General features: G+C 37.3%; 7 non-coding genes and 94 pseudogenes across 7 annotated transcripts; all 101 read left to right on the top strand.

The window, feature by feature from the left end:
- Positions 1-17: 17 nt before the first annotated feature.
- LOC148492571 (5S ribosomal RNA) lies at positions 18-136 on the top strand (annotated as a pseudogene).
- A 116-nt stretch (positions 137-252) lies between these two features.
- LOC148492572 (5S ribosomal RNA) lies at positions 253-371 on the top strand (annotated as a pseudogene).
- A 115-nt stretch (positions 372-486) lies between these two features.
- Positions 487-605, top strand: LOC148492573 (5S ribosomal RNA; annotated as a pseudogene).
- Positions 606-721: 116 nt separating this feature from the next.
- On the top strand, positions 722-840 carry LOC148492574 (5S ribosomal RNA; annotated as a pseudogene).
- Positions 841-956: 116 nt separating this feature from the next.
- On the top strand, positions 957-1,075 carry LOC148492575 (5S ribosomal RNA; annotated as a pseudogene).
- A 116-nt stretch (positions 1,076-1,191) lies between these two features.
- LOC148492576 (5S ribosomal RNA) lies at positions 1,192-1,310 on the top strand (annotated as a pseudogene).
- A 116-nt stretch (positions 1,311-1,426) lies between these two features.
- Positions 1,427-1,545, top strand: LOC148492577 (5S ribosomal RNA; annotated as a pseudogene).
- A 116-nt stretch (positions 1,546-1,661) lies between these two features.
- Positions 1,662-1,780, top strand: LOC148492578 (5S ribosomal RNA; annotated as a pseudogene).
- Positions 1,781-1,896: 116 nt separating this feature from the next.
- LOC148492579 (5S ribosomal RNA) lies at positions 1,897-2,015 on the top strand (annotated as a pseudogene).
- Positions 2,016-2,130: 115 nt separating this feature from the next.
- On the top strand, positions 2,131-2,249 carry LOC148492580 (5S ribosomal RNA; annotated as a pseudogene).
- Positions 2,250-2,365: 116 nt separating this feature from the next.
- LOC148492581 (5S ribosomal RNA) lies at positions 2,366-2,484 on the top strand (annotated as a pseudogene).
- A 116-nt stretch (positions 2,485-2,600) lies between these two features.
- Positions 2,601-2,719, top strand: LOC148492582 (5S ribosomal RNA; annotated as a pseudogene).
- A 116-nt stretch (positions 2,720-2,835) lies between these two features.
- LOC148492583 (5S ribosomal RNA) lies at positions 2,836-2,954 on the top strand (annotated as a pseudogene).
- A 116-nt stretch (positions 2,955-3,070) lies between these two features.
- On the top strand, positions 3,071-3,189 carry LOC148492584 (5S ribosomal RNA; annotated as a pseudogene).
- A 116-nt stretch (positions 3,190-3,305) lies between these two features.
- On the top strand, positions 3,306-3,424 carry LOC148492585 (5S ribosomal RNA; annotated as a pseudogene).
- A 116-nt stretch (positions 3,425-3,540) lies between these two features.
- LOC148492586 (5S ribosomal RNA) lies at positions 3,541-3,659 on the top strand (annotated as a pseudogene).
- Positions 3,660-3,774: 115 nt separating this feature from the next.
- On the top strand, positions 3,775-3,893 carry LOC148492587 (5S ribosomal RNA; annotated as a pseudogene).
- Positions 3,894-4,009: 116 nt separating this feature from the next.
- LOC148492588 (5S ribosomal RNA) lies at positions 4,010-4,128 on the top strand (annotated as a pseudogene).
- Positions 4,129-4,244: 116 nt separating this feature from the next.
- LOC148492589 (5S ribosomal RNA) lies at positions 4,245-4,363 on the top strand (annotated as a pseudogene).
- Positions 4,364-4,933: 570 nt separating this feature from the next.
- LOC148492590 (5S ribosomal RNA) lies at positions 4,934-5,052 on the top strand (annotated as a pseudogene).
- A 116-nt stretch (positions 5,053-5,168) lies between these two features.
- Positions 5,169-5,287, top strand: LOC148492591 (5S ribosomal RNA; annotated as a pseudogene).
- Positions 5,288-5,402: 115 nt separating this feature from the next.
- LOC148492592 (5S ribosomal RNA) lies at positions 5,403-5,521 on the top strand. The gene has a single exon (XR_015871365.1). It is a non-coding gene; the product is annotated as a 5S ribosomal RNA (ribosomal RNA).
- A 116-nt stretch (positions 5,522-5,637) lies between these two features.
- LOC148492593 (5S ribosomal RNA) lies at positions 5,638-5,756 on the top strand (annotated as a pseudogene).
- A 115-nt stretch (positions 5,757-5,871) lies between these two features.
- LOC148492594 (5S ribosomal RNA) lies at positions 5,872-5,990 on the top strand (annotated as a pseudogene).
- Positions 5,991-6,098: 108 nt separating this feature from the next.
- LOC148492595 (5S ribosomal RNA) lies at positions 6,099-6,217 on the top strand (annotated as a pseudogene).
- A 116-nt stretch (positions 6,218-6,333) lies between these two features.
- Positions 6,334-6,452, top strand: LOC148492596 (5S ribosomal RNA; annotated as a pseudogene).
- A 116-nt stretch (positions 6,453-6,568) lies between these two features.
- Positions 6,569-6,687, top strand: LOC148492597 (5S ribosomal RNA; annotated as a pseudogene).
- Positions 6,688-6,803: 116 nt separating this feature from the next.
- On the top strand, positions 6,804-6,922 carry LOC148492598 (5S ribosomal RNA; annotated as a pseudogene).
- Positions 6,923-7,038: 116 nt separating this feature from the next.
- Positions 7,039-7,157, top strand: LOC148492599 (5S ribosomal RNA; annotated as a pseudogene).
- Positions 7,158-7,273: 116 nt separating this feature from the next.
- On the top strand, positions 7,274-7,392 carry LOC148492600 (5S ribosomal RNA; annotated as a pseudogene).
- A 115-nt stretch (positions 7,393-7,507) lies between these two features.
- Positions 7,508-7,626, top strand: LOC148492601 (5S ribosomal RNA; annotated as a pseudogene).
- A 116-nt stretch (positions 7,627-7,742) lies between these two features.
- On the top strand, positions 7,743-7,861 carry LOC148492602 (5S ribosomal RNA; annotated as a pseudogene).
- A 116-nt stretch (positions 7,862-7,977) lies between these two features.
- LOC148492603 (5S ribosomal RNA) lies at positions 7,978-8,096 on the top strand (annotated as a pseudogene).
- A 116-nt stretch (positions 8,097-8,212) lies between these two features.
- On the top strand, positions 8,213-8,331 carry LOC148492604 (5S ribosomal RNA; annotated as a pseudogene).
- A 343-nt stretch (positions 8,332-8,674) lies between these two features.
- Positions 8,675-8,793, top strand: LOC148492605 (5S ribosomal RNA; annotated as a pseudogene).
- Positions 8,794-8,909: 116 nt separating this feature from the next.
- On the top strand, positions 8,910-9,028 carry LOC148492606 (5S ribosomal RNA; annotated as a pseudogene).
- Positions 9,029-9,371: 343 nt separating this feature from the next.
- LOC148492607 (5S ribosomal RNA) lies at positions 9,372-9,490 on the top strand (annotated as a pseudogene).
- Positions 9,491-9,606: 116 nt separating this feature from the next.
- On the top strand, positions 9,607-9,725 carry LOC148492608 (5S ribosomal RNA; annotated as a pseudogene).
- A 116-nt stretch (positions 9,726-9,841) lies between these two features.
- LOC148492609 (5S ribosomal RNA) lies at positions 9,842-9,960 on the top strand (annotated as a pseudogene).
- A 115-nt stretch (positions 9,961-10,075) lies between these two features.
- LOC148492610 (5S ribosomal RNA) lies at positions 10,076-10,194 on the top strand (annotated as a pseudogene).
- A 116-nt stretch (positions 10,195-10,310) lies between these two features.
- On the top strand, positions 10,311-10,429 carry LOC148492611 (5S ribosomal RNA; annotated as a pseudogene).
- Positions 10,430-11,017: 588 nt separating this feature from the next.
- LOC148492612 (5S ribosomal RNA) lies at positions 11,018-11,136 on the top strand (annotated as a pseudogene).
- Positions 11,137-11,252: 116 nt separating this feature from the next.
- On the top strand, positions 11,253-11,371 carry LOC148492613 (5S ribosomal RNA; annotated as a pseudogene).
- Positions 11,372-11,486: 115 nt separating this feature from the next.
- LOC148492614 (5S ribosomal RNA) lies at positions 11,487-11,605 on the top strand (annotated as a pseudogene).
- A 116-nt stretch (positions 11,606-11,721) lies between these two features.
- Positions 11,722-11,840, top strand: LOC148492615 (5S ribosomal RNA; annotated as a pseudogene).
- Positions 11,841-11,956: 116 nt separating this feature from the next.
- On the top strand, positions 11,957-12,075 carry LOC148492616 (5S ribosomal RNA; annotated as a pseudogene).
- Positions 12,076-12,191: 116 nt separating this feature from the next.
- On the top strand, positions 12,192-12,310 carry LOC148492617 (5S ribosomal RNA; annotated as a pseudogene).
- A 116-nt stretch (positions 12,311-12,426) lies between these two features.
- LOC148492618 (5S ribosomal RNA) lies at positions 12,427-12,545 on the top strand. Its single transcript, XR_015871495.1, has one exon. It is a non-coding gene; the product is annotated as a 5S ribosomal RNA (ribosomal RNA).
- A 115-nt stretch (positions 12,546-12,660) lies between these two features.
- LOC148492619 (5S ribosomal RNA) lies at positions 12,661-12,779 on the top strand (annotated as a pseudogene).
- Positions 12,780-12,887: 108 nt separating this feature from the next.
- LOC148492620 (5S ribosomal RNA) lies at positions 12,888-13,006 on the top strand (annotated as a pseudogene).
- Positions 13,007-13,122: 116 nt separating this feature from the next.
- On the top strand, positions 13,123-13,241 carry LOC148492621 (5S ribosomal RNA; annotated as a pseudogene).
- Positions 13,242-13,357: 116 nt separating this feature from the next.
- On the top strand, positions 13,358-13,476 carry LOC148492622 (5S ribosomal RNA; annotated as a pseudogene).
- Positions 13,477-13,591: 115 nt separating this feature from the next.
- On the top strand, positions 13,592-13,710 carry LOC148492623 (5S ribosomal RNA; annotated as a pseudogene).
- A 116-nt stretch (positions 13,711-13,826) lies between these two features.
- LOC148492624 (5S ribosomal RNA) lies at positions 13,827-13,945 on the top strand (annotated as a pseudogene).
- A 116-nt stretch (positions 13,946-14,061) lies between these two features.
- On the top strand, positions 14,062-14,180 carry LOC148492625 (5S ribosomal RNA; annotated as a pseudogene).
- A 116-nt stretch (positions 14,181-14,296) lies between these two features.
- LOC148492626 (5S ribosomal RNA) lies at positions 14,297-14,415 on the top strand (annotated as a pseudogene).
- A 115-nt stretch (positions 14,416-14,530) lies between these two features.
- Positions 14,531-14,649, top strand: LOC148492627 (5S ribosomal RNA; annotated as a pseudogene).
- Positions 14,650-14,765: 116 nt separating this feature from the next.
- LOC148492628 (5S ribosomal RNA) lies at positions 14,766-14,884 on the top strand (annotated as a pseudogene).
- Positions 14,885-15,000: 116 nt separating this feature from the next.
- LOC148492629 (5S ribosomal RNA) lies at positions 15,001-15,119 on the top strand (annotated as a pseudogene).
- Positions 15,120-15,235: 116 nt separating this feature from the next.
- On the top strand, positions 15,236-15,354 carry LOC148492630 (5S ribosomal RNA). Its single transcript, XR_015870675.1, has one exon. It is a non-coding gene; the product is annotated as a 5S ribosomal RNA (ribosomal RNA).
- A 343-nt stretch (positions 15,355-15,697) lies between these two features.
- LOC148492631 (5S ribosomal RNA) lies at positions 15,698-15,816 on the top strand (annotated as a pseudogene).
- Positions 15,817-15,932: 116 nt separating this feature from the next.
- LOC148492632 (5S ribosomal RNA) lies at positions 15,933-16,051 on the top strand (annotated as a pseudogene).
- Positions 16,052-16,167: 116 nt separating this feature from the next.
- On the top strand, positions 16,168-16,286 carry LOC148492633 (5S ribosomal RNA; annotated as a pseudogene).
- Positions 16,287-16,401: 115 nt separating this feature from the next.
- On the top strand, positions 16,402-16,520 carry LOC148492634 (5S ribosomal RNA; annotated as a pseudogene).
- A 116-nt stretch (positions 16,521-16,636) lies between these two features.
- Positions 16,637-16,755, top strand: LOC148492635 (5S ribosomal RNA; annotated as a pseudogene).
- A 588-nt stretch (positions 16,756-17,343) lies between these two features.
- On the top strand, positions 17,344-17,462 carry LOC148492636 (5S ribosomal RNA). Its single transcript, XR_015871496.1, has one exon. It is a non-coding gene; the product is annotated as a 5S ribosomal RNA (ribosomal RNA).
- Positions 17,463-17,805: 343 nt separating this feature from the next.
- LOC148492637 (5S ribosomal RNA) lies at positions 17,806-17,924 on the top strand (annotated as a pseudogene).
- A 343-nt stretch (positions 17,925-18,267) lies between these two features.
- LOC148492638 (5S ribosomal RNA) lies at positions 18,268-18,386 on the top strand (annotated as a pseudogene).
- A 116-nt stretch (positions 18,387-18,502) lies between these two features.
- LOC148492639 (5S ribosomal RNA) lies at positions 18,503-18,621 on the top strand (annotated as a pseudogene).
- Positions 18,622-18,964: 343 nt separating this feature from the next.
- On the top strand, positions 18,965-19,083 carry LOC148492640 (5S ribosomal RNA; annotated as a pseudogene).
- A 116-nt stretch (positions 19,084-19,199) lies between these two features.
- LOC148492641 (5S ribosomal RNA) lies at positions 19,200-19,318 on the top strand (annotated as a pseudogene).
- Positions 19,319-19,434: 116 nt separating this feature from the next.
- LOC148492642 (5S ribosomal RNA) lies at positions 19,435-19,553 on the top strand (annotated as a pseudogene).
- A 115-nt stretch (positions 19,554-19,668) lies between these two features.
- On the top strand, positions 19,669-19,787 carry LOC148492643 (5S ribosomal RNA; annotated as a pseudogene).
- Positions 19,788-19,903: 116 nt separating this feature from the next.
- LOC148492644 (5S ribosomal RNA) lies at positions 19,904-20,022 on the top strand (annotated as a pseudogene).
- Positions 20,023-20,610: 588 nt separating this feature from the next.
- LOC148492645 (5S ribosomal RNA) lies at positions 20,611-20,729 on the top strand (annotated as a pseudogene).
- A 116-nt stretch (positions 20,730-20,845) lies between these two features.
- On the top strand, positions 20,846-20,964 carry LOC148492646 (5S ribosomal RNA; annotated as a pseudogene).
- A 116-nt stretch (positions 20,965-21,080) lies between these two features.
- LOC148492647 (5S ribosomal RNA) lies at positions 21,081-21,199 on the top strand (annotated as a pseudogene).
- A 115-nt stretch (positions 21,200-21,314) lies between these two features.
- Positions 21,315-21,433, top strand: LOC148492648 (5S ribosomal RNA; annotated as a pseudogene).
- A 116-nt stretch (positions 21,434-21,549) lies between these two features.
- Positions 21,550-21,668, top strand: LOC148492649 (5S ribosomal RNA; annotated as a pseudogene).
- A 116-nt stretch (positions 21,669-21,784) lies between these two features.
- On the top strand, positions 21,785-21,903 carry LOC148492650 (5S ribosomal RNA; annotated as a pseudogene).
- A 116-nt stretch (positions 21,904-22,019) lies between these two features.
- Positions 22,020-22,138, top strand: LOC148492651 (5S ribosomal RNA; annotated as a pseudogene).
- Positions 22,139-22,254: 116 nt separating this feature from the next.
- LOC148492652 (5S ribosomal RNA) lies at positions 22,255-22,373 on the top strand. The gene has a single exon (XR_015871497.1). It is a non-coding gene; the product is annotated as a 5S ribosomal RNA (ribosomal RNA).
- Positions 22,374-22,489: 116 nt separating this feature from the next.
- On the top strand, positions 22,490-22,608 carry LOC148492653 (5S ribosomal RNA; annotated as a pseudogene).
- Positions 22,609-22,724: 116 nt separating this feature from the next.
- Positions 22,725-22,843, top strand: LOC148492654 (5S ribosomal RNA; annotated as a pseudogene).
- Positions 22,844-22,958: 115 nt separating this feature from the next.
- LOC148492655 (5S ribosomal RNA) lies at positions 22,959-23,077 on the top strand. The gene has a single exon (XR_015870677.1). It is a non-coding gene; the product is annotated as a 5S ribosomal RNA (ribosomal RNA).
- Positions 23,078-23,420: 343 nt separating this feature from the next.
- Positions 23,421-23,539, top strand: LOC148492656 (5S ribosomal RNA; annotated as a pseudogene).
- Positions 23,540-23,655: 116 nt separating this feature from the next.
- LOC148492657 (5S ribosomal RNA) lies at positions 23,656-23,774 on the top strand (annotated as a pseudogene).
- A 343-nt stretch (positions 23,775-24,117) lies between these two features.
- LOC148492658 (5S ribosomal RNA) lies at positions 24,118-24,236 on the top strand (annotated as a pseudogene).
- Positions 24,237-24,352: 116 nt separating this feature from the next.
- Positions 24,353-24,471, top strand: LOC148492659 (5S ribosomal RNA; annotated as a pseudogene).
- A 115-nt stretch (positions 24,472-24,586) lies between these two features.
- On the top strand, positions 24,587-24,705 carry LOC148492660 (5S ribosomal RNA; annotated as a pseudogene).
- A 116-nt stretch (positions 24,706-24,821) lies between these two features.
- On the top strand, positions 24,822-24,940 carry LOC148492661 (5S ribosomal RNA; annotated as a pseudogene).
- Positions 24,941-25,528: 588 nt separating this feature from the next.
- LOC148492662 (5S ribosomal RNA) lies at positions 25,529-25,647 on the top strand (annotated as a pseudogene).
- Positions 25,648-25,763: 116 nt separating this feature from the next.
- Positions 25,764-25,882, top strand: LOC148492663 (5S ribosomal RNA; annotated as a pseudogene).
- Positions 25,883-25,998: 116 nt separating this feature from the next.
- Positions 25,999-26,116, top strand: LOC148492664 (5S ribosomal RNA; annotated as a pseudogene).
- A 103-nt stretch (positions 26,117-26,219) lies between these two features.
- Positions 26,220-26,338, top strand: LOC148492665 (5S ribosomal RNA; annotated as a pseudogene).
- Positions 26,339-26,454: 116 nt separating this feature from the next.
- LOC148492666 (5S ribosomal RNA) lies at positions 26,455-26,573 on the top strand (annotated as a pseudogene).
- A 116-nt stretch (positions 26,574-26,689) lies between these two features.
- On the top strand, positions 26,690-26,808 carry LOC148492667 (5S ribosomal RNA; annotated as a pseudogene).
- Positions 26,809-26,924: 116 nt separating this feature from the next.
- On the top strand, positions 26,925-27,043 carry LOC148492668 (5S ribosomal RNA; annotated as a pseudogene).
- Positions 27,044-27,159: 116 nt separating this feature from the next.
- LOC148492669 (5S ribosomal RNA) lies at positions 27,160-27,278 on the top strand. Its single transcript, XR_015871498.1, has one exon. It is a non-coding gene; the product is annotated as a 5S ribosomal RNA (ribosomal RNA).
- A 116-nt stretch (positions 27,279-27,394) lies between these two features.
- Positions 27,395-27,513, top strand: LOC148492670 (5S ribosomal RNA; annotated as a pseudogene).
- Positions 27,514-27,629: 116 nt separating this feature from the next.
- On the top strand, positions 27,630-27,748 carry LOC148492671 (5S ribosomal RNA; annotated as a pseudogene).
- The last annotated feature ends 40 nt before the right edge of the window (positions 27,749-27,788 follow it).

Raw genomic sequence — 27,788 nt, forward strand, 5'->3', positions numbered from 1 at the left:
AGTTAATGCTTTTGAGCATCTACAACCAAACCACACTGGACATGTCCAATCTCATCTGATCTTGGAAGCTATGCAGTGTTGGGCCTGGTAAGTACCTGGATGGGAGAACACCTGGGAATACCAGGTGCTGTACATCATTTTATACTGATATAACATTCTTTTCTATTACATTTTACATTTAATTTTTTCAACTTATCAATGAATTTACTTGAGTTAAGAAGTAATAGAGGTCTAAAGTTAATGCTTTTGAGCATCTACAACCAAACCACACTGGAAATGTCCAATCTCATCTGATCTTGGAAGCTATGCAGTGTTGGGCCTGGTTAGTACTTGGATGGGAGACCACCTGAGAATACCAGGTGCTGTAGGTAACTTAATGCTGCCATTACATTCTTTTCTATTACATTTTACATTTCATTTTTCAACTTATAATTGAATTTACTTGAGTTAAGAAGTAAAAGAGGTCTAAAGTTAATATTTTTGAGCACCTACAGCCAAACCACACTGGACATGCCCAATCTTGTCTGATCTTGAAAGCTATGCAGTGTTGAGCCTGGTTAGTACTTGGATGGGAGACCACCTGGAAATACCAGGTGCTGTAGGTAATTTTATGCAGCCATAACATTCTTTTCTATTACATTTTACATTTAATTTTTTCAACTTATCAATGAATTTACTTGAGTTAAGAAGTAATAGAGGTCTAAAGTTAATGTTTTTGAGCACCTACAGCCAAACCACACTGGACATGCCCAATCTCGTCTGATCTTGGAAGCTATGCTGTGTTGGGCCTGGTTACTACTTGGGTGGGAGACCACCTGGGAATACCAGGTGCTGTAGGTAATTTTATACAGCCAAAACATTCTTTTCTATTAAAATTTACATTTAATTTTTTCAACTTATCAATGAATTTACTTGAGTTCAGAAGTAAAAGAGGTCTAAAGTTAATGTTTTTGAGCACCTACAGCCAAACCACACTGGACATGCCCAATCTCGTTTGATCTTGGAAGCTATGCAGTCTTGGGCCTGGTTAGTACTTGGACGGGAGACCACCTGGGAATACCAGGTGCTGTAGGTAATTTTATATAGTCATAGCATTCTTTTCTATTAAATTTTACATTACATTTTTTCAACTTATCAATGAATTAACTTGAGTTAAGAAGTAAAAGAGGTCTAAGGTTAATGTTTTTGAGCACCTACAGTCAAACCACACTGGACATGCCCAATCTCGTCTGATCTTGAAAGCTATGCATTGCTGGGCCTGGTTAGTACTTGGATGGGAGACCACATGGGAATGCCAGGTGCTGTAGGTAATTTTATACTGCCATAACATTCTTTTCTATTACATTTTACATATAATTTTTTCAACTTATCAATGAATTTACTTGAGTTAAGAAGTAATAGAGGTCTAAAGTTAATGTTTTTGAGCAGCTACAGCCAAACCACACTGGACATGCCCAATCTCGTCTGAACTTGGAAGCTATGCAGTGTTGGGCCTGGTTAGTACTTGGATGGGAGACCACCTGGGAATACCAGGTGCTGTAGGTAATTTTATACTGCCATAACATTCTTTTCTATTACATTTTACATTTAATTTTTTCAACTTATCAATGAATTTACTTGAGTTAAGAAGTAATAGAGGTCTAAAGTTAATGTTTTTGAGCATCTACAGCCAAACCACACTGGACATGCCCAATCTCGTCTGAACTTGGAAACTATGCAGTGTTGGGCCTGGTTAGTACTTGGATGGGAGACCACCTGGGAATACCAGGAGCTGTAGGTAATTTTATACTGCCATAACATTCTTTTCTATTACATTTTACATTTAATTTTTTCAACTTATCAATGAATTTACTTGAGTTAAGAAGTAAAAGAGGTCTAAAGTTAATGTTTTTGAGCACCTACATTCAAACCACACTGGACATGCCCAATCTCGTCTGATCTTGGAAGCTATGCAGTGTTGGGCCTGGTTAGTACTTGGATAGAAGACCACCTGGGAATACCAGGTGCTGTAGGTAACTTTATACTGCCATAACATTCTTTTCTATTACATTTTACATTTCATTTTTCAACTTATCATTGAATTTACTTGAGTTAAGAAGTAAAAGAGGTCTAAAGTTAATGTTTTTGAGCACCTACAGCCAAACCACACTGGACATGCCCAATCTTGTCTGATCTTGGAAGCTATGCAGTGTTGAGCCTGGTTAGTACTTGGATGGGAGACCACCTGGGAATACCAGGTGCTGTAGGTAATTTTATACAGCCAAAACATTCTTTTCTATTACAATTTACATTTAATTTTTTCAACTTATCAATGAATTTACATGAGTTAAGAAGTAAAAGAGGTCTAAAGTTAATGTTTTTGAGCACCTACAGCCAAAGCACACTGGACATGCCCAATCTCGTCTGATCTTGGAAGCTATGCAGTGTTGGGCCTGGTTAGTACTTGGACAGGAGACCAAATGGGAATACCAGGTGCTGTAGGTAATTTTATATAGCCATAACATTCTTTTCTATTACATTTTACATTACATTTTTTCAACTTATCAATGAATTTACTTGAGTTCAGAAGTAAAAGAGGTCTAAAGTTAATGTTTTTGAGCACCTACAGCCAAACCACACTGGACATGCCCAATCTCGTTTGATCTTGGAAGCTATGCAGTCTTGGGCCTGGTTAGTACTTGGACGGGAGACCACCTGGGAATACCAGGTGCTGTAGGTAATTTTATATAGTCATAGCATTCTTTTCTATTAAATTTTACATTACATTTTTTCAACTTATCAATGAATTAACTTGAGTTAAGAAGTAAAAGAGGTCTAAGGTTAATGTTTTTGAGCACCTACAGTCAAACCACACTGGACATGCCCAATCTCGTCTGATCTTGAAAGCTATGCATTGCTGGGCCTGGTTAGTACTTGGATGGGAGACCACATGGGAATGCCAGGTGCTGTAGGTAATTTTATACTGCCATAACATTCTTTTCTATTACATTTTACATTTAATTTTTTCAACTTATCAATGAATTTACTTGAGTTAAGAAGTAATAGAGGTCTAAAGTTAATGTTTTTGAGCAGCTACAGCCAAACCACACTGGACATGCCCAATCTCGTCTGAACTTGGAAGCTATGCAGTGTTGGGCCTGGTTAGTACTTGGATGGGAGACCACCTGGGAATACCAGGTGCTGTAGGTAATTTTATACTGCCATAACATTCTTTTCTATTACATTTTACATTTAATTTTTTCAACTTATCAATGAATTTACTTGAGTTAAGAAGTAATAGAGGTCTAAAGTTAATGTTTTTGAGCATCTACAGCCAAACCACACTGGACATGCCCAATCTCGTCTGAACTTGGAAACTATGCAGTGTTGGGCCTGGTTAGTACTTGGATGGGAGACCACCTGGGACTACCAGGAGCTGTAGGTAATTTTATACTGCCATAACATTCTTTTCTATTACATTTTACATTTAATTTTTTCAACTTATCAATGAATTTACTTGAGTTAAGAAGTAAAAGAGGTCTAAAGTTAATGTTTTTGAGCACCTACATTCAAACCACACTGGACATGCCCAATCTCGTCTGATCTTGGAAGCTATGCAGTGTTGGGCCTGGTTAGTACTTGGATAGAAGACCACCTGGGAATACCAGGTGCTGTAGGTAACTTTATACTGCCATAACATTCTTTTCTATTACATTTTACATTTCATTTTTCAACTTATCATTGAATTTACTTGAGTTAAGAAGTAAAAGAGGTCTAAAGTTAATGTTTTTGAGCACCTACAGCCAAACCACACTGGACATGCCCAATCTTGTCTGATCTTGGAAGCTATGCAGTGTTGAGCCTGGTTAGTACTTGGATGGGAGACCACCTGGGAATACCAGGTGCTGTAGGTAATTTTATACAACCAAAACATTCTTTTCTATTACAATTTACATTTAATTTTTTCAACTTATCAATGAATTTACATGAGTTAAGAAGTAAAAGAGGTCTAAAGTTAATGTTTTTGAGCACCTACAGCCAAAGCACACTGGACATGCCCAATCTCGTCTGATCTTGGAAGCTATGCAGTGTTGGGCCTGGTTAGTACTTGGACAGGAGACCAAATGGGAATACCAGGTGCTGTAGGTAATTTTATATAGCCATAACATTCTTTTCTATTACATTTTACATTACATTTTTTCAACTTATCAATGAATTTACTTGAGTTAAGAAGTAAAAGAGGTCTAAAGTTAATGTTTTTGAGCACCTACAGTCAAACCACACTGGACATGCCCAATCTCGTCTGATCTTGGAAACTATGCAGTGTTGGGCCTGGTTAGTAATTGGATGGGAGACCCCCTGGGAATACCAGGTGCTGTAGGTAATTTTATACCGCAATAACATTCTTTTCTATTACATTTTACATTTAATTTTTTCAACTTATCAATGAATTTACTTGAGTTAAGAAGTAATAGAGGTCTAAATTTAATGCTTTTGAGCACCTACAGCCAAACCACACTGGACATGCCCAATCTCGTCTGATCTTGTAAGCTTTGCTGTGTTGGGCCTGGTTTGTACTTGGATGGGAGACCACCTGGGAATACCAGTACCTGTTGGAAATTTTATACAGCCAAAACATTCTTTTCTATTACATTAATATTTTCAACTTATCAATGAATTTACTTGAGTTAAGAAGTAAAAGAGGTCTAAAGTTAATGTTTTTGAGCACCTACAGCCAAACCACACTGGACATTCCCAATCTTGTTTGATCTTGTAAGCTTTGTTGTGTTGGGCCTGGTTTGTACTTGGATGGGAGACCACCTGGGAATACCAGTACCTGTTGGAAATTTTATACAGCCAAAACATTCTTTTCTATTACATTAATATTTTCAACTTATCAATGAATTTACTTGAGTTAAGAAGTAATAGAGGTCTAAAGTTAATGTTTTTGAGCACCTACAGCCAAACCACACTGGACATGCCCAATCTCGTCTGATCTTGGAAGCTATGCTGTGTTGGGCCTGGTTACTACTTGGGTGGGAGACCACCTGGGAATACCAGGTGCTGTAGGTAATTTTATACAGCCAAAACATTCTTTTCTATTAAAATTTACATTTAATTTTTTCAACTTATCAATGAATTAACTTGAGTTAAGAAGTAAAAGAGGTCTAAAGTTAATGTTTTTGAGCACCTACAGTCAAACCACACTGGACATGCCCAATCTCGTCTGATCTTGAAAGCTATGCATTGTTGGGCCTGGTTAGTACTTGAATGGGAGACCACCTGGGAATGTCAGGTGCTGTAGGTAATTTTATACTGCCATAACATTCTTTTCTATTACATTTTACATTTCATTTTTCAACTAATCATTGAATTTACTTGAGTTAAGAAGTAAAAGAGGTCTAAAGTTAATGTTTTTGAGCACCTACAGCCAAACCACACTGGACATGCCCAATCTCGTCTGAACTTGGAAGCTATGCAGTGTAGGGCCTGGTTAGTACTTGGATGGGAGACCACCTGGGAATACCAGGTGCTGTAGGTAATTTTATACTGCCATAACATTCTTTTCTATTACATTTTACATTTAATTTTTTCAACTTATCAATGAATTTACTTGAGTTAAGAAGTAATAGAGGTCTAAAGTTAATGTATTTGCGCACCTACAGCTAAACCACACTGGACATGCCCAATCTCGTCTGAACTTGGAAGCTATGCAGTGTTGGGCCTGGTTAGTACTTTGATGGGAGACCACCTGGGAATACCAGTAGCTGTAGGTAATTTTATACTGCCAAAACATTCTTTTCTATTACATTTTACATTTCATTTTTCAACTTATCATTGAATTTACTTGAGTTAAGAAGTAAAAGAGGTCTAAAGTTAATGTTTTTGAGCACTTACAGCCAAACCACACTGGACATGCCCAATCTTGTCTGATCTTGGAAGCTATGCAGTGTTGGGCCTGGTTAGTACTTGGATGGGAGACCACCTGGGAATACCAGGTGCTGTAGGTATTTTTATGCAGCCATAACATTCTTTTCTATTACATTAATATTTTCAACTTATCAAAGAATTTACTTGAGTTAAGAAGTAATAGAGGTCTAAAGTTAATGTTTTTGAGCACCTACAGCCAAACCACACTGGACATGCCCAATCTCGTCTGATCTTGGAAGCTATGCTGTGTTGGGCCAGGTTACTACTTGGGTGGGAGACCACCTGGGAATACCAGGTGCTGTAGGTAATTTTATACAGCCAAAACATTCTTTTCTATTAAAATTTACATTTAATTTTTTCAACTTATCACAGAATTAACTTGAGTTAAGAAGTAAAAGAGGTCTAAAGTTAATGTTTTTGAGCACCTACAGCCAAACCACACTGGACATGCCCAATCTTGTCTGAACTTGGAAACTATGCAGTGTTGGGCCTGGTTAGTACTTGGATGGGAGACCACCTGGGAATACCAGGTGCTGTAGGTAATTTTATACTGCCATAACATTCTTTTCTATTACATTTTACATTTAATTTTTTCAACTTATCAATGAATTTACTTGAGTTAAGAAGTAATAGAGGTCTAAAGTTAATGTATTTGAGCACTTACAGCCAAACCACACTGGACATGCCCAATCTTGTCTGATCTTGGAAACTATGCAGTGTTGGGCCTGGTTAGTACTTGGATGGGAGACCAACTGGGAAAACCAGGTGCTGTAGGTATTTTTATGCAGCCATAACATTCTTTTCTATTACATTTTACATTTAATTTTTTCAACTTATCAAAGAATTTACTTGAGTTAAGAAGTAATAGAGGTCTAAAATTAATGTTTTTGAGCGCCTACAGCCAAACCATACTGGACATGCCCAATCTCGTCTGATTTTGGAAGCTATGCAGTGGTGGGCCTGGTTAGTACTTGGATGGGAGACCACCTAGGAATCCCAGGTGCTGTAGGTAATTTTATACTGCCATAACAGTCTTTTCTACTACATTTTGCATTTAATTTTTTCAACTTATCAATGAATTTACTTGAGTTAAGAAGTAATAGAGGTCTAAAGTTAATGCTTTTGAGCACCTGCAGCCAAACCACTCTGGACATGCCCAATCTCGTCTGATCTTGGAAGCTATGCAGTGTTGAGTCTGGTTAGTACTTGGATGGGAGACCACTTGGGAATACCAGGTGCTGTAGGTAATTTTATATAGCCATAACATTCTTTTCTATTACATTTTACATTACATTTTTTCAACTTATCAATTAATTTACTTGAGTTAAGAAGTAAAAGAGGTCTAAAGTTAATGTTTTTGAGCACCTACAGTCAAACCACACTGGACATGCCCAATCTCGTCTGATCTTGGAAGCTATGCAGTGTTGGGCCTGGTTAGTAATTGGATAGAAGACCACCTGGGAATACCAGGTGCTGTAGGTAACTTTATACTGCCATAACATTCTTTTCTATTACATTTTACATTTCATTTTTCAACTTATCATTGAATTTACTTGAGTTAAGAAGTAAAAGAGGTCTAAAGTTAATGTTTTTGAGCACATACAGCCAAACCACACTGGACATGCCCAATCTTGTCTGATCTTGGAAGCTATGCAGTGTTGAGCCTGGTTAGTACTTGGATGGGAGACCACCTGGGAATACCAGGTGCTATAGGTAATTTTATGCAGCCATAACATTCTTTTCTAATACATTTTACATTTAATTTTTTCAACATATCAATGAATTTACTTGAGTTAAGAAGTAATAGAGTTCTAAAGTTAATGTTTTTGAGCACCTACAGCCAAACCACACTGGACATGCCCAATCTCGTCTGATCTTGGAAGCAATGCGGTGTTTGGTCTGGTTACTACTTGGGTGGGAGACCACCTGGGAATACCAGGTGCTGTAGGTAATTTTATACAGCCAAAACATTCTTTTCTATTACAATTTACATTTAATTTTTTCAACTTATCAATGAATTTACATGAGTTAAGAAGTAAAAGAGGTCTAAAGTTAATGTTTTTGAGCACCTACAGCCAAAGCACACTGGACATGCCCAATCTCGTCTGATTTTGGAAGCTATGCAGTGTTGGGCCTGGTTAGTACTTGGACAGGAGACCACCTGGGAATACCAGGTGCTGTAGGTAATTTTATATAGCCATAACATTCTTTTCTATTACATTTTATTTTACATTTTTTCAACTTATCAATGAATTTACTTGAGTTAAGAAGTAAAAGAGGTCTAAAGTTAATGTTTTTGAGCACCTACAGTCAAACCACACTGGACATGCCCAATCTCGTCTGATCTTGGAAACTATGCAGTGTTGTGCCTGGTTAGTACTTGGATGGGAGACCCCCTGGGAATACCAGGTGCTGTAGGTAATTTTATACTGCCATAACATTCTTTTCTATTACATTTTACATTTAATTTTTTCAACTTATCAATGAATTTACTTGAGTTAAGAAGTAATAGAGGTCTAAATTTAATGCTTTTGAGCACCTACAGCCAAACCACACTGGACATGCCCAATCTCGTCTGATCTTGTAAGCTTTGCTGTGTTGGGCCTGGTTTGTACTTGGATGGGAGACCACCTGGGAATACCAGTACCTGTTGGAAATTTTATACAGCCAAAACATTTTTTTCTATTACATTAATATTTTCAACTTATCAATGAATTTACTTGAGTTAAGAAGTAATAGAGGTCTAAAGTTAATGTTTTTGAGCACCTACAGCCAAACCACACTGGACATGCCCAATCTCGTCTGATCTTGGAAGCTATGCGGTGTTGGGCCTGGTTACTACTTGGGTGGGAGACCACCTGGGAATACCAGGTGCTGTAGGTAATTTTATACAGCCAAAACATTCTTTTCTATTACAATTTACATTTAATTTTTTCAACTTATCAATGAATTTACTTGAGTTAAGAAGTAAAAGAGGTCTAAAGTTAATGTTTTTGAACACTTACAGCCAAAGCACACTGGATATGCCCAATCTTGTCTGATCTTGGAAGCTATGCAGTGGTGGGCCTGGTTAGTACTTGGAAGGGAGACCACCTGGGAATACCAGGTGCTGTAGGTAATTTTATACTGCCATAACATTCTTTTCTATTACATTTTACATTTAATTTTTTCAACTTATCAATGAATTTACTTGATTTAAGAAGTAAAAGAGGTCTAAAGTTAATGGTTTTGGGCACCTACAGCCAAACCACACTGGACATGCCCAATCTCGTCTGATCTTGTAAGCTTTGCTGTGTTGGGCCTGGTTTGTACTTGGATGGGAGACCACCTGGGAATACCAGTACCTGTTGGAAATTTTATACAGCCAAAACATTCTTTTCTATTACATTAATATTTTCAACTTATCAATGAATTTACTTGAGTTAAGAAGTAATAGAGGTCTAAAGTTAATGTTTTTGAGCACCTACAGCCAAACCACACTGGACATGCCCAATCTCGTCTGATCTTGGAAGCTATGCGGTGTTGGGCCTGGTTACTACTTGGGTGGTAGACCACCTGGGAATACCAGGTGCTTTAGGTAATTTTATACAGCCAAAACATTCTTTTCTATTACAATTTACATTTAATTTTTTCAACTTATCAATGAATTTACTTGAGTTAAGAAGTAAAAGAGGTCTAAAGTTAATGTTTTTGAACACTTACAGCCAAAGCACACTGGATATGCCCAATCTTGTCTGATCTTGGAAGCTATGCAGTGGTGGGCCTGGTTAGTAGTTGGAAGGGAGACCACCTGGGAATACCAGGTGCTGTAGGTAATTTTATACTGCCATAACATTCTTTTCTATTACATTTTACATTTAATTTTTTCAACTTATCAATGAATTTACTTGATTTAAGAAGTAAAAGAGGTCTAAAGTTAATGGTTTTGGGCACCTACAGCCAAACCACACTGGACATGCCCAATCTCGTCTCATCTTGGAAGTTATGCAGTGTTGGGCCTGGTTAGTACTTGTATGGGAGACCACCTGGGAATACCAGGAGCTGTAGGTAATTTTATACTGCCAAAACATTCTTTTCAATTACATTTTACATTTCATTTTTCAACTTATCATTGAATTTACTTGAGTTAAGAAGTAATAGAGGTCTAAAGTTAATGTTTTTGAGCACCTACAGCCAAACCATACTGGACATGCCCAATCTCGTCTGATCTTAGAAGCTATGTAGTGTTGGGCCTGGTTAGTACTTGGATGGGAGACCACCTAGGAATCCCAGGTGCTGTAGGTAATTTTATACTGCCATAACAGTCTATTCTATTACATTTTACATTTAATTTTTTCAACTTATCAATGAATTTACTCGAGTTAAGAAATAATAGAGGTCTAAAGTTAAAGATTTTGAGCACCTACAGCCAAACCACACTGGACATGCCCAATCTCGTTTGATCTTGGAAGCTATGCAGTGTTGGGCCTGGTTAGTACTTTGACGGGAGACCACCTGGGAATACCAGGTGCTGTAGGTAATTTTATATAGCCATAACATTCTTTTCTATTACATTTTTACATTACATTTTTTCAACTTATCAATGAATTTACTTGAGTTAAGAAGTAAAAGATGTCTAAAGTTAATGTTTTTGAGCACCTACAGCCAAAGCACACTGGACAATAACAATCTCATCTGATCTTGGAAGCTATGCAGTGTTGGGCCTGGTTAGTACTTGGATGGGAGACAGTCCTGGGAATACCAGATGCTATAGGTAATTTTATACTGCCATAACATTCTTTTCTTTAACATTTTACATTTAATTTTTTCAACTTATCAATGAATTTACTTGAGTTAAGAAGTAAAAGAGGTCTAAAGTTAATGTTTTTGAGCGCCTACAGCCAAACCACACCTGACATGCCCAATCTCGTCTGATCTTGGACGCTATGCCGTGTTGGGCCTGGTAAGTACTTGAATGGGAGAACACCTGGGAATACCAGGTGCTGTACATCATTTTATACTGATATAACATTCTTTTCTATTACATTTTACATTTAATTTTTTCAACTTATCAATCAATTTACTTGAGTTAAGAAGTAATAGAGGTCTAAAGTTAATGCTTTTGAGCATCTACAACCAAACCACACTGGACATGCCCAATCTCATCTGATCTTGGAAGCTATGCAGTGTTGGGCCTGGTTAGTACTTGGATGGGAGACCACCTGGGAATACCAGGTGCTGTAGGTAACTTAATACTGCCATAACATTCTTTTCTATTACATTTTACATTTAATTTTTTCAACTTATCAATGAATTTACTTGAGTTAAGAAGTAATAGAGGTCTAAAGTTAATGCTTTTGAGCATCTACAACCAAACCACACTGGACATGTCCAATCTCATCTGATCTTGGAAGCTATGCAGTGTTGGGCCTGGTTAGTACTTGGATGGGAGACCACCTGAGAATACCAGGTGCTGTAGGTAACTTAATACTGCCATAACATTCTTTTCTATTACATTTTACATTTCATTTTTCAACTTATAATTGAATTTACTTGAGTTAAGAAGTAAAAGAGGTCTAAAGTTAATATTTTTGAGCACCTATAGCCAAACCACACTGGACATGCCCAATCTTGTCTGATCTTGAAAGCTATGCAGTGTTGAGCCTGGTTAGTACTTGGATGGGAGACCACCTGGAAATACCAGGTGCTGTAGGTTATTTTATGCAGCCATAACATTCTTTTCTATTACATTTTACATTTAATTTTTTCAACTTATCAATGAATTTACTTGAGTTAAGAAGTAATAGAGGTCTAAAGTTAATGTTTTTGAGCAACAACAGCCAAACCACACTGGACATGCCCAATCTCGTCTGATCTTGGAATCTATGCTGTGTTGGGCCTGGTTACTACTTGGGTGGGAGACCACCTGGGAATACCAGGTGCTGTAAGTAATTTTATACAGCCAAAACATTCTTTTCTATTAAAATTTACATTTAATTTTTTCAACTTATCAATGAATTTACTTGAGTTAAGAAGTAAAAGAGGTCTAAAGTTAATGTTTTTGAGTACCTACAGCCAAACCACACTGGACATGCCCAATCTCGTTTGATCTTGGAAGCTATGCAGTCTTGGGCCTGGTTAGTACTTGGATGGGAGACCACCTGGGAATACCAGCTGCTGTAGGTAATTTTATATAGTCATAACATTCTTTTCTATTACATTTTACTTTACATTTTTTCAACTTATCAATGAATTAACTTGAGTTAAGAAGTAAAAGAGGTCTAAAGTTAATGTTTTTGAGCACCTACAGTCAAACCACACTGGACATGCCCAATCTCATCTGATCTTGAAAGCTATGCATTGCTGGGCCTCGTTAGTACTTGGATGGGAGACCACCTGGGAATGCCAGGTGCTGTAGGTAATTTTATACTGCCATAACATTCTTTTTTATTACATTTTAAATTTAATTTTTTCAACTTATCAATGAATTTACTTGAGTTAAGAAGTAATAGAGGTCTAAAGTTAATGTTTTTGAGCACCTACAGCCAAACCACACTGGACATGCCCAATCTCGTCTGAACTTGGAAGCTATGCAGTGTTGGGCCTGGTTAGTACTTGGATGGGAGACCACCTGGGAATACCAGGTGCTGTAGGTAATTTTATACTGCCAAAACATTCTTTTCTATTACATTTTACATTTCATTTTTCAACTTATCATTGAATTTACTTGAGTTAAGAAGTAAAAGAGGTCTAAAGTTAATGTTTTTCAGCACTTACAGCCAAACCACACTGGACATGCCCAATCTTGTCTGATCTTGGAAGCTATGCAGTGTTGGGCCTGGTTAGTACTTGGATGGGAGACCACCTGGGAATACCAGGTGCTGTAGGTATTTTTATGCAGCCATAACATTCTTTTCTATTACATTAATATTTTCAACTTATCAAAGAATTTACTTGAGTTAAGAAGTAATAGAGGTCTAAAGTTAATGTTTTTGAGCACCTACAGCCAAACCACACTGGACATGCCCAATCTCGTCTGATCTTGGAAGCTATGCTGTGTTGGGCCAGGTTACTACTTGGGTGGGAGACCACCTGGGAATACCAGGTGCTGTAGGTAATTTTATACAGCCAAAACATTCTTTTCTATTAAAATTTACATTTAATTTTTTCAACTTATCACAGAATTAACTTGAGTTAAGAAGTAAAAGAGGTCTAAAGTTAATGTTTTTGAGCACCTACAGCCAAACCACACTGGACATGCCCAATCTTGTCTGAACTTGGAAACTATGCAGTGTTGGGCCTGGTTAGTACTTGGATGGGAGACCACCTGGGAATACCAGGTGCTGTAGGTAATTTTATACTGCCATAACATTCTTTTCTATTACATTTTACATTTAATTTTTTCAACTTATCAATGAATTTACTTGAGTCAAGAAGTAATAGAGGTCTAAAGTTAATGTATTTGAGCACCTACAGCCAAACCACACTGGACATGCCCAATCTCGTCTGAACTTGGAAGCTATGCAGTGTTGGGCCTGGTTAGTACTTTGATGGGAGACCACCTGGGAATACCAGTAGCTGTAGGTAATTTTATACTGCCAAAACATTCTTTTCTATTACATTTTACATTTCATTTTTCAACTTATCATTGAATTTACTTGAGTTAAGAAGTAAAAGAGGTCTAAAGTTAATGTTTTTGAGCACTTACAGCCAAACCACACTGGACATGCCCAATCTTGTCTGATCTTGGAAACTATGCAGTGTTGGGCCTGGTTAGTACTTGGATGGGAGACCACCTGGGAAAACCAGGTGCTGTAGGTATTTTTATGCAGCCATAACATTCTTTTCTATTACATTTTACATTTAATTTTTTCAACTTATCAAAGAATTTACTTGAGTTAAGAAGTAATAGAGGTCTAAAATTAATGTTTTTGAGCGCCTACAGCCAAACCATACTGGACATGCCCAATCTCGTCTGATCTTGGAAGCTATGCAGTGGTGGGCCTGGTTAGTACTTGGATGGGAGACCACCTAGGAATCCCAGGTGCTGTAGGTAATTTTATACTGCCATAACAGTCTTTTCTACTACATTTTGCATTTAATTTTTTCAACTTATCAATGAATTTACTTGAGTTAAGAAGTAATAGAGGTCTAAAGTTAATGCTTTTGAGCACCTGCAGGCAAACCACTCTGGACATGCCCAATCTCGTCTGATCTTGGAAGCTATGCAGTGTTGAGTCTGGTTAGTACTTGGATGGGAGACCACCTGGGAATACCAGGTGCTGTAGGTAATTTTATATAGCCATAACATTCTTTTCTATTACATTTTACATTACATTTTTTCAACTTATCAATTAATTTACTTGAGTTAAGAAGTAAAAGAGGTCTAAAGTTAATGTTTTTGAGCACCTACAGTCAAACCACACTGGACATGCCCAATCTCGTCTGATCTTGGAAGCTATGCAGTGTTGGGCCTGGTTAGTAATTGGATAGAAGACCACCTGGGAATACCAGGTGCTGTAGGTAACTTTATACTGCCATAACATTCTTTTCTATTACATTTTACATTTCATTTTTCAACTTATCATTGAATTTACTTGAGTTAAGAAGTAAAAGAGGTCTAAAGTTAATGTTTTTGAGCACATACAGCCAAACCACACTGGACATGCCCAATCTTGTCTGATCTTGGAAGCTATGCAGTGTTGAGCCTGGTTAGTACTTGGATGGGAGACCACCTGGGAATACCAGGTGCTATAGGTAATTTTATGCAGCCATAACATTCTTTTCTAATACATTTTACATTTAATTTTTTCAACATATCAATGAATTTACTTGAGTTAAGAAGTAATAGAGTTCTAAAGTTAATGTTTTTGAGCACCTACAGCCAAACCACACTGGACATGCCCAATCTCATCTGATCTTGGAAGCAATGCGGTGTTTGGCCTGGTTACTACTTGGGTGGGAGACCACCTGGGAATACCAGGTGCTGTAGGTAATTTTATACAGCCAAAACATTCTTTTCTATTACAATTTACATTTAATTTTTTCAACTTATCAATGAATTTACATGAGTTAAAAAGTAAAAGAGGTCTAAAGTTAATGTTTTTGAGCACCTACAGCCAAAGCACACTGGACATGCCCAATCTCGTCTGATTTTGGAAGCTATGCAGTGTTGGGCCTGGTTAGTACTTGGACAGGAGACCACCTGGGAATACCAGGTGCTGTAGGTAATTTTATATAGCCATAACATTCTTTTCTATTACATTTTATTTTAAATTTTTTCAACTTATCAATGAATTTACTTGAGTTAAGAAGTAAAAGAGGTCTAAAGTTAATGTTTTTGAGCACCTACAGTCAAACCACACTGGACATGCCCAATCTCGTCTGATCTTGGAAACTATGCAGTGTTGGGCCTGGTTAGTACTTGGATGGGAGACCCCCTGGGAATACCAGGTGCTGTAGGTAATTTTATACTGCCATAACATTCTTTTCTATTACATTTTACATTTAATTTTTTCAACTTATCAATGAATTTACTTGAGTTAAGAAGTAATAGAGGTCTAAATTTAATGCTTTTGAGCACCTACAGCCAAACCACACTGGACATGCCCAATCTCGTCTGATCTTGTAAGCTTTGCTGTGTTGGGCCTGGTTTGTACTTGGATGGGAGACCACCTGGGAATACCAGTACCTGTTGGAAATTTTATACAGCCAAAACATTCTTTTCTATTACATTAATATTTTCAACTTATCAATGAATTTACTTGAGTTAAGAAGTAATAGAGGTCTAAAGTTAATGTTTTTGAGCACCTACAGCCAAACCACACTGGACATGCCCAATCTCGTCTGATCTTGGAAGCTATGCGGTGTTGGGCCTGGTTACTACTTGGGTGGGAGACCACCTGGGAATACCAGGTGCTGTAGGTAATTTTATACAGCCAAAACATTCTTTTCTATTACAATTTACATTTAATTTTTTCAACTTATCAATGAATTTACTTGAGTTAAGAAGTAAAAGAGGTCTAAAGTTAATGTTTTTGAACACTTACAGCCAAAGCACACTGGATATGCCCAATCTTGTCTGATCTTGGAAGCTATGCAGTGGTGGGCCTGGTTAGTACTTGGAAGGGACACCACCTGGGAATACCAGGTGCTGTAGGTAATTTTATACTGCCATAACATTCTTTTCTATTACATTTTACATTTAATTTTTTCAACTTATCAATGAATTTACTTGATTTAAGAAGTAAAAGAGGTCTAAAGTTAATGGTTTTGGGCACCTACAGCCAAACCACACTGGACATGCCCAATCTCGTCTCATCTTGGAAGTTATGCAGTGTTGGGCCTGGTTAGTACTTGTATGGGAGACCACCTGGGAATACCAGGAGCTGTAGGTAATTTTATACTGCCAAAACATTCTTTTCAATTACATTTTACATTTCATTTTTCAACTTATCATTGAATTTACTTGAGTTAAGAAGTAATAGAGTTCTAAAGTTAATGTTTTTGAGCACCTACAGCCAAACCATACTGGACATGCCCAATCTCGTCTGATCTTAGAAGCTATGTAGTGTTGGGCCTGGTTAGTACTTGGATGGGAGACCACCTAGGAATCCCAGGTGCTGTAGGTAATTTTATACTGCCATAACAGTCTATTCTATTACATTTTACATTTAATTTTTTCAACTTATCAATGAATTTACTCGAGTTAAGAAGTAATAGAGGTCTAAAGTTAAAGATTTTGAGCACCTACAGCCAAACCACACTGGACATGCCCAATCTCGTTTGATCTTGGAAGCTATGCAGTGTTGGGCCTGGTTAGTACTTGGACGGGAGACCACCTGGGAATACCAGGTGCTGTAGGTAATTTTATATAGCCATAACATTCTTTTCTATTACATTTTTACATTACATTTTTTCAACTTATCAATGAATTTACTTGAGTTAAGAAGTAAAAGAGGTCTAAAGTTAATGTTTTTGAGCACCTACAGCCAAAGCACACTGGACAATAACAATCTCATCTGATCTTGGAAGCTATGCAGTGTTGGGCCTGGTTAGTACTTGGATGGGAGACATTCCTGGGAATACCAGATGCTATAGGTAATTTTATACTGCCATAACATTCTTTTCTTTAACATTTTACATTTAATTTTTTCAACTTATCAATGAATTTACTTGAGTTAAGAAGTAAAAGAGGTCTAAAGTTAATGTTTTTGAGCGCCTACAGCCAAACCACACCTGACATGCCCAATCTCGTCTGATCTTGGACGCTATGCCGTGTTGGGCCTGGTAAGTACTTGAATGGGAGAACACCTGGGAATACCAGGTGCTGTACATCATTTTATACTGATATAACATTCATTTCTATTACATTTTACATTTAATTTTTTCAACTTATCAATGAATTTACTTGAGTTAAGAAGTAATAGAGGTCTAAAGTTAATGTTTTTGAGCACCTACAGCCAAACCACACTGGACATGCCCAATCTCGTCTGAACTTGGAAGCTATGCAGTGTTGGGCCTGGTTAGTACTTGGATGGGAGACCACCTGGGAATACCAGGTGCTGTAGGTAATTTTATACTGCCATAACATTCTTTTCTATTACATTTTACATTTAATTTTTTCAACTTATCAATGAATTTACTTGAGTTAAGAAGTAATAGAGGTCTAAATTTAATGCTTTTGAGCACCTACAGCCAAACCACACTGGACATGCCCAATCTCGTCTGATCTTGTAAGCTTTGCTGTGTTGGGCCTGGTTTGTACTTGGATGGGAGACCACCTGGGAATACCAGTACCTGTTGGAAATTTTATACTGCCAAAACATTCTTTTCTATTACATTAATATTTTCAACTTATCAATGAATTTACTTGAGTTAAGAAGTAATAGAGGTCTAAAGTTAATGTTTTTGAGCACCTACAGCCAAACCACACTGGACATGCCCAATCTCGTCTGATCTTGGAAGCTATGCGGTGTTGGGCCTGGTTACTACTTGGGTGGGAGACCCCCTGGGAATACCAGGTGCTGTAGGTAATTTTATACTGCCATAACATTCTTTTCTATTACATTTTACATTTAATTTTTTCAACTTATCAATGAATTTACTTGAGTTAAGAAGTAATAGAGGTCTAAATTTAATGCTTTTGAGCACCTACAGCCAAACCACACTGGACATGCCCAATCTCGTCTGATCTTGTAAGCTTTGCTGTGTTGGGCCTGGTTTGTACTTGGATGGGAGACCACCTGGGAATACCAGTACCTGTTGGAAATTTTATACAGCCAAAACATTCTTTTCTATTACATTAATATTTTCAACTTATCAATGAATTTACTTGAGTTAAGAAGTAATAGAGGTCTAAAGTTAATGTTTTTGAGCACCTACAGCCAAACCACACTGGACATGCCCAATCTCGTCTGATCTTGGAAGCTATGCGGTGTTGGGCCTGGTTACTACTTGGGTGGGAGACCACCTGGGAATACCAAGTGCTGTAGGTAATTTTATACAGCCAAAACATTCTTTTCTATTACAATTTACATTTAATTTTTTCAACTTATCAATGAATTTACTTGAGTTAAGAAGTAAAAGAGGTCTAAAGTTAATGTTTTTGAACACTTACAGCCAAAGCACACTGGATATGCCCAATCTTGTCTGATCTTGGAAGCTATGCAGTGGTGGGCCTGGTTAGTACTTGGAAGGGAGACCACCTGGGAATACCAGGTGCTGTAGGTAATTTTATACTGCCATAACATTCTTTTCTATTACATTTTACATTTAATTTTTTCAACTTATCAATGAATTTACTTGATTTAAGAAGTAAAAGAGGTCTAAAGTTAATGGTTTTGGGCACCTACAGCCAAACCACACTGGACATGCCCAATCTCGTCTGATCTTGTAAGCTTTGCTGTGTTGGGCCTGGTTTGTACTTGGATGGGAGACCACCTGGGAATACCAGTACCTGTTGGAAATTTTATACAGCCAAAACATTCTTTTCTATTACATTAATATTTTCAACTTATCAATGAATTTACTTGAGTTAAGAAGTAATAGAGGTCTAAAGTTAATGTTTTTGAGCACCTACAGCCAAACCACACTGGACATGCCCAATCTCGTCTGATCTTGGAAGCTTTGCGGTGTTGGGCCTGGTTACTACTTGGGTGGGAGACCACCTGGGAATACCAGGTGCTGTAGGTAATTTTATACAGCCAAAACATTCTTTTCTATTACAATTTACATTTAATTTTTTCAACTTATCAATGAATTTACTTGAGTTAAGAAGTAAAAGAGGTCTAAAGTTAATGTTTTTGAACACTTACAGCCAAAGCACACTGGATATGCCCAATCTTGTCTGATCTTGGAAGCTATGCAGTGGTGGGCCTGGTTAGTACTTGGAAGGGACACCACCTGGGAATACCAGGTGCTGTAGGTAATTTTATACTGCCATAACATTCTTTTCTATTACATTTTACATTTAATTTTTTCAACTTATCAATGAATTTACTTGATTTAAGAAGTAAAAGAGGTCTAAAGTTAATGGTTTTGGGCACCTACAGCCAAACCACACTGGACATGCCCAATCTCGTCTCATCTTGGAAGTTATGCAGTGTTGGGCCTGGTTAGTACTTGTATGGGAGACCACCTGGGAATACCAGGAGCTGTAGGTAATTTTATACTGCCAAAACATTCTTTTCAATTACATTTTACATTTCATTTTTCAACTTATCATTGAATTTACTTGAGTTAAGAAGTAATAGAGGTCTAAAGTTAATGTATTTGAGCACCTACAGCCAAACCATACTGGACATGCCCAATCTCGTCTGATCTTAGAAGCTATGTAGTGTTGGGCCTGGTTAGTACTTGGATGGGAGACCACCTAGGAATCCCAGGTGCTGTAGGTAATATTATACTGCCATAACAGTCTATTCTATTACATTTTACATTTAATTTTTTCAACTTATCAATGAATTTACTCGAGTTAAGAAGTAATAGAGGTCTAAAGTTAAAGATTTTGAGCACCTACAGCCAAACCACACTGGACATGCCCAATCTCGTTTGATCTTGGAAGCTATGCAGTGTTGGGCTTGGTTAGTACTTGGACGGGAGACCACCTGGGAATACCAGGTGCTGAAGGTAATTTTATATAGCCATAACATTCTTTTCTATTACATTTTTACATTACATTTTTTCAACTTATCAATGAATTTACTTGAGTTAAGAAGTAAAAGATGTCTAAAGTTAATGTTTTTGAGCACCTACAGCCAAAGCACACTGGACAATAACAATCTCATCTGATCTTGGAAGCTATGCAGTGTTGGGCCTGGTTAGTACTTGGATGGGAGACATTCCTGGGAATACCAGATGCTATAGGTAATTTTATACTGCCATAACATTCTTTTCTTTAACATTTTACATTTAATTTTTTCAACTTATCAATGAATTTACTTGAGTTAAGAAGTAAAAGAGGTCTAAAGTTAATGTTTTTGAGCGCCTACAGCCAAACCACACCTGACATGCCCAATCTCGTCTGATCTTGGACGCTATGCCGTGTTGGGCCTGGTAAGTACTTGAATGGGAGAACACCTGGGAATACCAGGTGCTGTACATCATTTTATACTGATATAACATTCTTTTCTATTACATTTTACATTTAATTTTTTCAACTTATCAATCAATTTACTTGAGTTAAGAAGTAATAGAGGTCTAAAGTTAATGCTTTTGAGCATCTACAACCAAACCACACTGGACATGCCCAATCTCATCTGATCTTGGAAGCTATGCAGTGTTGGGCCTGGTTAGTACTTGGATGGGAGACCACCTGGGAATACCAGGTGCTGTAGGTAACTTAATACTGCCATAACATTCTTTTCTATTACATTTTACATTTAATTTTTTCAACTTATCAATGAATTTACTTGAGTTAAGAAGTAATAGAGGTCTAAAGTTAATGCTTTTGAGCATCTACAACCAAACCACACTGGACATGTCCAATCTCATCTGATCTTGGAAGCTATGCAGTGTTGGGCCTGGTAAGTACCTGGATGGGAGAACACCTGGGAATACCAGGTGCTGTACATCATTTTATACTGATATAACATTCTTTTCTATTACATTTTACATTTAATTTTTTCAACTTATCAATGAATTTACTTGAGTTAAGAAGTAATAGAGGTCTAAAGTTAATGCTTTTGAGCATCTACAACCAAACCACACTGGACATGTCCAATCTCCTCTGATCTTGGAAGCTATGCAGTGTTGGGCCTGGTTAGTACTTGGATGGGAGACCACCTGAGAATACCAGGTGCTGTAGGTAACTTAATACTGCCATAACATTCTTTTCTATTACATTTTACATTTCATTTTTCAACTTATAATTGAATTTACTTGAGTTAAGAAGTAAAAGAGGTCTAAAGTTAATATTTTTGAGCACCTATAGCCAAACCACACTGGACATGCCCAATCCTGTCTGATCTTGAAAACTATGCAGTGTTGAGCCTGGTTAGTACTTGGATGGGAGACCACCTGGAAATACCAGGTGCTGTAGGTAATTTTATGCAGCCATAACATTCTTTTCTATTACATTTTACATTTAATTTTTTCAACTTATCAATGAATTTACTTGAGTTAAGAAGTAATAGAGGTCTAAAGTTAATGTTTTTGAGCAACAACAGCCAAACCACACTGGACATGCCCAATCTCGTCTGATCTTGGAATCTATGCTGTGTTGGGCCTGGTTACTACTTGGGTGGGAGACCACCTGGGAATACCAGGTGCTGTAAGTAATTTTATACAGCCAAAACATTCTTTTCTATTAAAATTTACATTTAATTTTTTCAACTTATCAATGAATTTACTTGAGTTAAGAAGTAAAAGAGGTCTAAAGTTAATGTTTTTGAGCACCTACAGCCAAACCACACTGGACATGCCCAATCTCGTTTGATCTTGAAAGCTATGCAGTCTTGGGCCTGGTTAGTACTTGGATGGGAGACCACCTGGGAATACCAGCTGCTGTAGGTAATTTTATATAGTCATAACATTCTTTTCTATTACATTTTACTTTACATTTTTTCAACTTATCAATGAATTAACTTGAGTTAAGAAGTAAAAGAGGTCTAAAGTTAATGTTTTTGAGCACCTACAGTCAAACCACACTGGACATGCCCAATCTCGTCTGATCTTGAAAGCTATGCATTGCTGGGCCTCGTTAGTACTTGGATAGGAGACCACCTGGGAATGCCAGGTGCTGTAGGTAATTTTATACTGCCATAACATTCTTTTCTATTACATTTTAAATTTAATTTTTTCAACTTATCAATGAATTTACTTGAGTTAAGAAGTAATAGAGGTCTAAAGTTAATGTTTTTGAGCACCTACAGCCAAACCACACTGGACATGCCCAATCTCGTCTGAACTTGGAAGCTATGCAGTGTTGGGCCTGGTTAGTACTTGGATGGGAGACCACCTGGGAATACCAGGTGCTGTAGGTAATTTTATACTGCCATAACATTCTTTTCTATTACATTTTACATTTAATTTTTTCAACTTATCAATGAATTTACTTGAGTTAAGAAGTAATAGAGGTCTAAAGTTAATGTTTTTGAGCATCTACAGCCAAACCACACTGGACATGCCCAATCTTGTCTGAACTTGGAAACTATGCAGTGTTGGGCCTGGTTAGTACTTGGATGGGAGACCACCTGGGAATACCAGGAGCTGTAGGTAAATTTATACTGCCATAACATTCTTTTCTATTACATTTTACATTTAATTTTTTCAACTTATCAATGAATTCACTTGAGTTAAGAAGTAAAAGAGGTCTAAAGTTAATGTTTTTGAGCACCTACATTCAAACCACACTGGACATGCCCAATCTCGTCTGATCTTGGAAGCTATGCAGTGTTGGGCCTGGTTAGTACTTGGATAGAAGACCACCTGGGAATACCAGGTGCTGTAGGTAACTTTATACTGCCATAACATTCTTTTCTATTACATTTTACATTTCATTTTTCAACTTATCATTGAATTTACTTGAGTTAAGAAGTAAAAGAGGTCTAAAGTTAATATTTTTGAGCACCTACAGTCAAACCACACTGGACATGCCCAATCTCGTCTGATCTTGGAAACTATGCAGTGTTGGGCCTGGTTAGTACTTGGATGGGAGACCCCCTGGGAATACCAGGTGCTGTAGGTAATTTTATACTGCCATAACATTCTTTTCTATTACATTTTACATTTAATTTTTTCAACTTATCAATGAATTTACTTGAGTTAAGAAGTAATAGAGGTCTAAATTTAATGCTTTTGAGCACCTACAGCCAAACCACACTGGACATGCCCAATCTCGTCTGATCTTGTAAGCTTTGCTGTGTTGGGCCTGGTTTGTACTTGGATGGGAGACCACCTGGGAATACCAGTACCTGTTGGAAATTTTATACAGCCAAAACATTCTTTTCTATTACATTAATATTTTCAACTTATCAATGAATTTACTTGAGTTAAGAAGTAATAGAGGTCTAAAGTTAATGTTTTTGAGCACCTACAGCCAAACCACACTGGACATGCCCAATCTCGTCTGATCTTGGAAGCTATGCGGTGTTGGGCCTGGTTACTACTTGGGTGGGAGACCACCTGGGAATACCAGGTGCTGTAGGTAATTTTATACAGCCAAAACATTCTTTTCTATTACAATTTACATTTAATTTTTTCAACTTATCAATGAATTTACTTGAGTTAAGAAGTAAAAGAGGTCTAAAGTTAATGTTTTTGAACACTTACAGCCAAAGCACACTGGATATGCCCAATCTTGTCTGATCTTGGAAGCTATGCAGTGGTGGGCCTGGTTAGTACTTGGAAGGGATACCACCTGGGAATACCAGGTGCTGTAGGTAATTTTATACTGCCATAATATTCTTTTCTATTACATTTTACATTTAATTTTTTCAACTTATCAATGAATTTACTTGATTTAAGAAGTAAAAGAGGTCTAAAGTTAATGGTTTTGGGCACCTACAGCCAAACCACACTGGACATGCCCAATCTCGTCTGATCTTGTAAGCTTTGCTGTGTTGGGCCTGGTTTGTACTTGGATGGGAGACCACCTGGGAATACCAGTACCTGTTGGAAATTTTATACAGCCAAAACATTCTTTTCTATTACATTAATATTTTCAACTTATCAATGAATTTACTTGAGTTAAGAAGTAATAGAGGTCTAAAGTTAATGTTTTTGAGCACCTACAGCCAAACCACACTGGACATGCCCAATCTCGTCTGATCTTGGAAGCTATGCGGTGTTGGGCCTGGCTACTACTTGGGTGGGAGACCACCTGGGAATACCAGGTGCTGTAGGTAATTTTATACTGCCATGACATTCTTTTCTATTACATTTTACATTTAATTTTTTCAACTTATCAATGAATTTACTTGATTTAAGAAGTAAAAGAGGTCTAAAGTTAATGGTTTTGGGCACCTACAGCCAAACCACACTGGACATGCCCAATCTCGTCTCATCTTGGAAGTTATGCAGTGTTGGGCCTGGTTAGTACTTGTATGGGAGACCACCTGGGAATACCAGGAGCTGTAGGTAATTTTATACTGCCAAAACATTCTTTTCTATTACATTTTGCATTTCATTTTTCAACTTATCATTGAATTTACTTGAGTTAAGAAGTAAAAGAGGTCTAAAGTTAATGTTTTTGAGCACCTACAGCCAAACCATACTGGACATGCCCAATCTCGTCTGATCTTGGAAGCTATGTAGTGTTGGGCCTGGTTAGTACTTGGATGGGAGACCACCTAGGAATCCCAGGTGCTGTAGGTAATTTTATACTGCCATAACAGTCTATTCTATTACATTTTACATTTAATTTTTTCAACTTATCAATGAATTTACTCGAGTTAAGAAGTAATAGAGGTCTAAAGTTAAAGATTTTGAGCACCTACAGCCAAACCACACTGGACATGCCCAATCTCGTTTGATCTTGGAAGCTATGCAGTGTTGGGCCTGGTTAGTACTTGGACGGGAGACCACCTGGGAATACCAGGTGCTGTAGGTAATTTTATATAGCCATAACATTCTTTTCTATTACATTTTTACATTACATTTTTTCAACTTATCAATGAATTTACTTGAGTTAAGAAGTAAAAGAGGTCTAAAGTTAATGTTTTTGAGCACCTACAGCCAAAGCACACTGGACAATAACAATCTCATCTGATCTTGGAAGCTATGCAGTGTTGGGCCTGGTTAGTACTTGGATGGGAGACATTCCTGGGAATACCAGATCCTATAGGTAATTTTATACTGCCATAACATTCTTTTCTTTAACATTTTACATTTAATTTTTTCAACTTATCAATGAATTTACTTGAGTTAAGAAGTAAAAGAGGTCTAAAGTTAATGTTTTTGAGCGCCTACAGCCAAACCACACCTGACATGCCCAATCTCGTCTGATCTTGGACGCTATGCCGTGTTGGGCCTGGTAAGTACTTGAATGGGAGAACACCTGGGAATACCAGGTGCTGTACATCATTTTATACTGATATAACATTCTTTTCTATTACATTTTACATTTAATTTTTTCAACTTATCAATCAATTTACTTGAGTTAAGAAGTAATAGAGGTCTAAAGTTAATGCTTTTGAGCATCTACAACCAAACCACACTGGACATGCCCAATCTCATCTGATCTTGGAAGCTATGCAGTGTTGGGCCTGGTTAGTACTTGGATGGGAGACCACCTGGGAATACCAGGTGCTGTAGGTAACTTAATACTGCCATAACATTCTTTTCTATTACATTTTACATTTAATTTTTTCAACTTATCAATGAATTTACTTGAGTTAAGAAGTAATAGAGGTCTAAAGTTAATGCTTTTGAGCATCTACAACCAAACCACACTGGACATGTCCAATCTCATCTGATCTTGGAAGCTATGCAGTGTTGGGCCTGGTAAGTACCTGGATGGGAGAACACCTGGGAATACCAGGTGCTGTACATCATTTTATACTGATATAACATTCTTTTCTATTACATTTTACATTTAATTTTTTCAACTTATCAATGAATTTACTTGAGTTAAGAAGTAATAGAGGTCTAAAGTTAATGCTTTTGAGCATCTACAGCAAACCACACTGGACATGTCCAATCTCATCTGATCTTGGAAGCTATGCAGTGTTGGGCCTGGTTAGTACTTGAATGGGAGACCACCTGAGAATACCAGGTGCTGTAGGTAACTTAATACTGCCATAACATTCTTTTCTATTTCATTTTTCAACTTATAATTGAATTTACTTGAGTTAAGAAGTAAAAGAGGTCTAAAGTTAATATTTTTGAGCACCTATAGCCAAACCACACTGGACATGCCCAATCTTGTCTGATCTTGAAAGCTATGCAGTGTTGAGCCTGGTTAGTACTTGGATGGGAGACCACCTGGAAATACCAGGTGCTGTAGGTAATTTTATGCAGCCATAACATTCTTTTCTATTACATTTTACATTTAATTTTTTCAACTTATCAATGAATTTACTTGAGTTAAGAAGTAATAGAGGTCTAAAGTTAATGTTTTTGAGCAACAACAGCCAAACCACACTGGACATGCCCAATCTCGTCTGATCTTGGAATCTATGCTGTGTTGGGCCTGGTTACTACTTGGGTGGGAGACCACCTGGGAATACCAGGTGCTGTAAGTAATTTTATACAGCCAAAACATTCTTTTCTATTAAAATTTACATTTAATTTTTTCAACTTATCAATGAATTTACTTGAGTTAAGAAGTAAAAGAGGTCTAAAGTTAATGTTTTTGAGCACCTACAGCCAAACCACACTGGACATGCCCAATCTCGTTTGATCTTGGAAGCTATGCAGTCTTGGGCCTGGTTAGTACTTGGATGGGAGACCACCTGGGAATACCAGCTGCTGTAGGTAATTTTATATAGTCATAACATTCTTTTCTGTTACATTTTACTTTACATTTTTTCAACTTATCAATGAATTAACTTGAGTTAAGAAGTAAAAGAGGTCTAAAGTTAATGTTTTTGAGCACCTACAGTCAAACCACACTGGACATGCCCAATCTCGTCTGATCTTGAAAGCTATGCATTGCTGGGCCTCGTTAGTACTTGGATGGGAGACCACCTGGGAATGCCAGGTGCTGTAGGTAATTTTATACTGCCATAACATTCTTTTCTATTACATTTTAAATTTAATTTTTTCAACTTATCAATGAATTTACTTGAGTTAAGAAGTAATAGAGGTCTAAAGTTAATGTTTTTGAGCACCTACAGCCAAACCACACTGGACATGCCCAATCTCGTCTGAACTTGGAAGCTATGCAGTGTTGGGCCTGGTTAGTACTTGGATGGGAGACCACCTGGGAATACCAGGTGCTGTAGGTAATTTTATACTGCCATAACATTCTTTTCTATTACATTTTACATTTAATTTTTTCAACTTATCAATGAATTTACTTGAGTTAAGAAGTAATAGAGGTCTAAAGTTAATGTTTTTGAGCATCTACAGCCAAACCACACTGGACATGCCCAATCTCGTCTGAACTTGGAAACTATGCAGTGTTGGGCCTGGTTAGTACTTGGATGGGAGACCACCTGGGAATACCAGGAGCTGTAGGTAATTTTATACTGCCATAACATTCTTTTCTATTACATTTTACATTTAATTTTTTCAACTTATCAATGAATTCACTTGAGTTAAGAAGTAAAAGAGGTCTAAAGTTAATGTTTTTGAGCACCTACATTCAAACCACACTGGACATGCCCAATCTCGTCTGATCTTGGAAGCTATGCAGTGTTGGGCCTGGTTAGTACTTGGATAGAAGACCACCTGGGAATACCAGGTGCTGTAGTTAACTTTATACTGCCATAACATTCTTTTCGATTACATTTTAC

This window comes from Taudactylus pleione, unplaced genomic scaffold (assembly GCF_031769625.1).
Source record: "Taudactylus pleione unplaced genomic scaffold, aTauple2 ptg000550l, whole genome shotgun sequence".
Classification (NCBI taxonomy): Eukaryota; Metazoa; Chordata; class Amphibia; order Anura; family Myobatrachidae; genus Taudactylus; species Taudactylus pleione.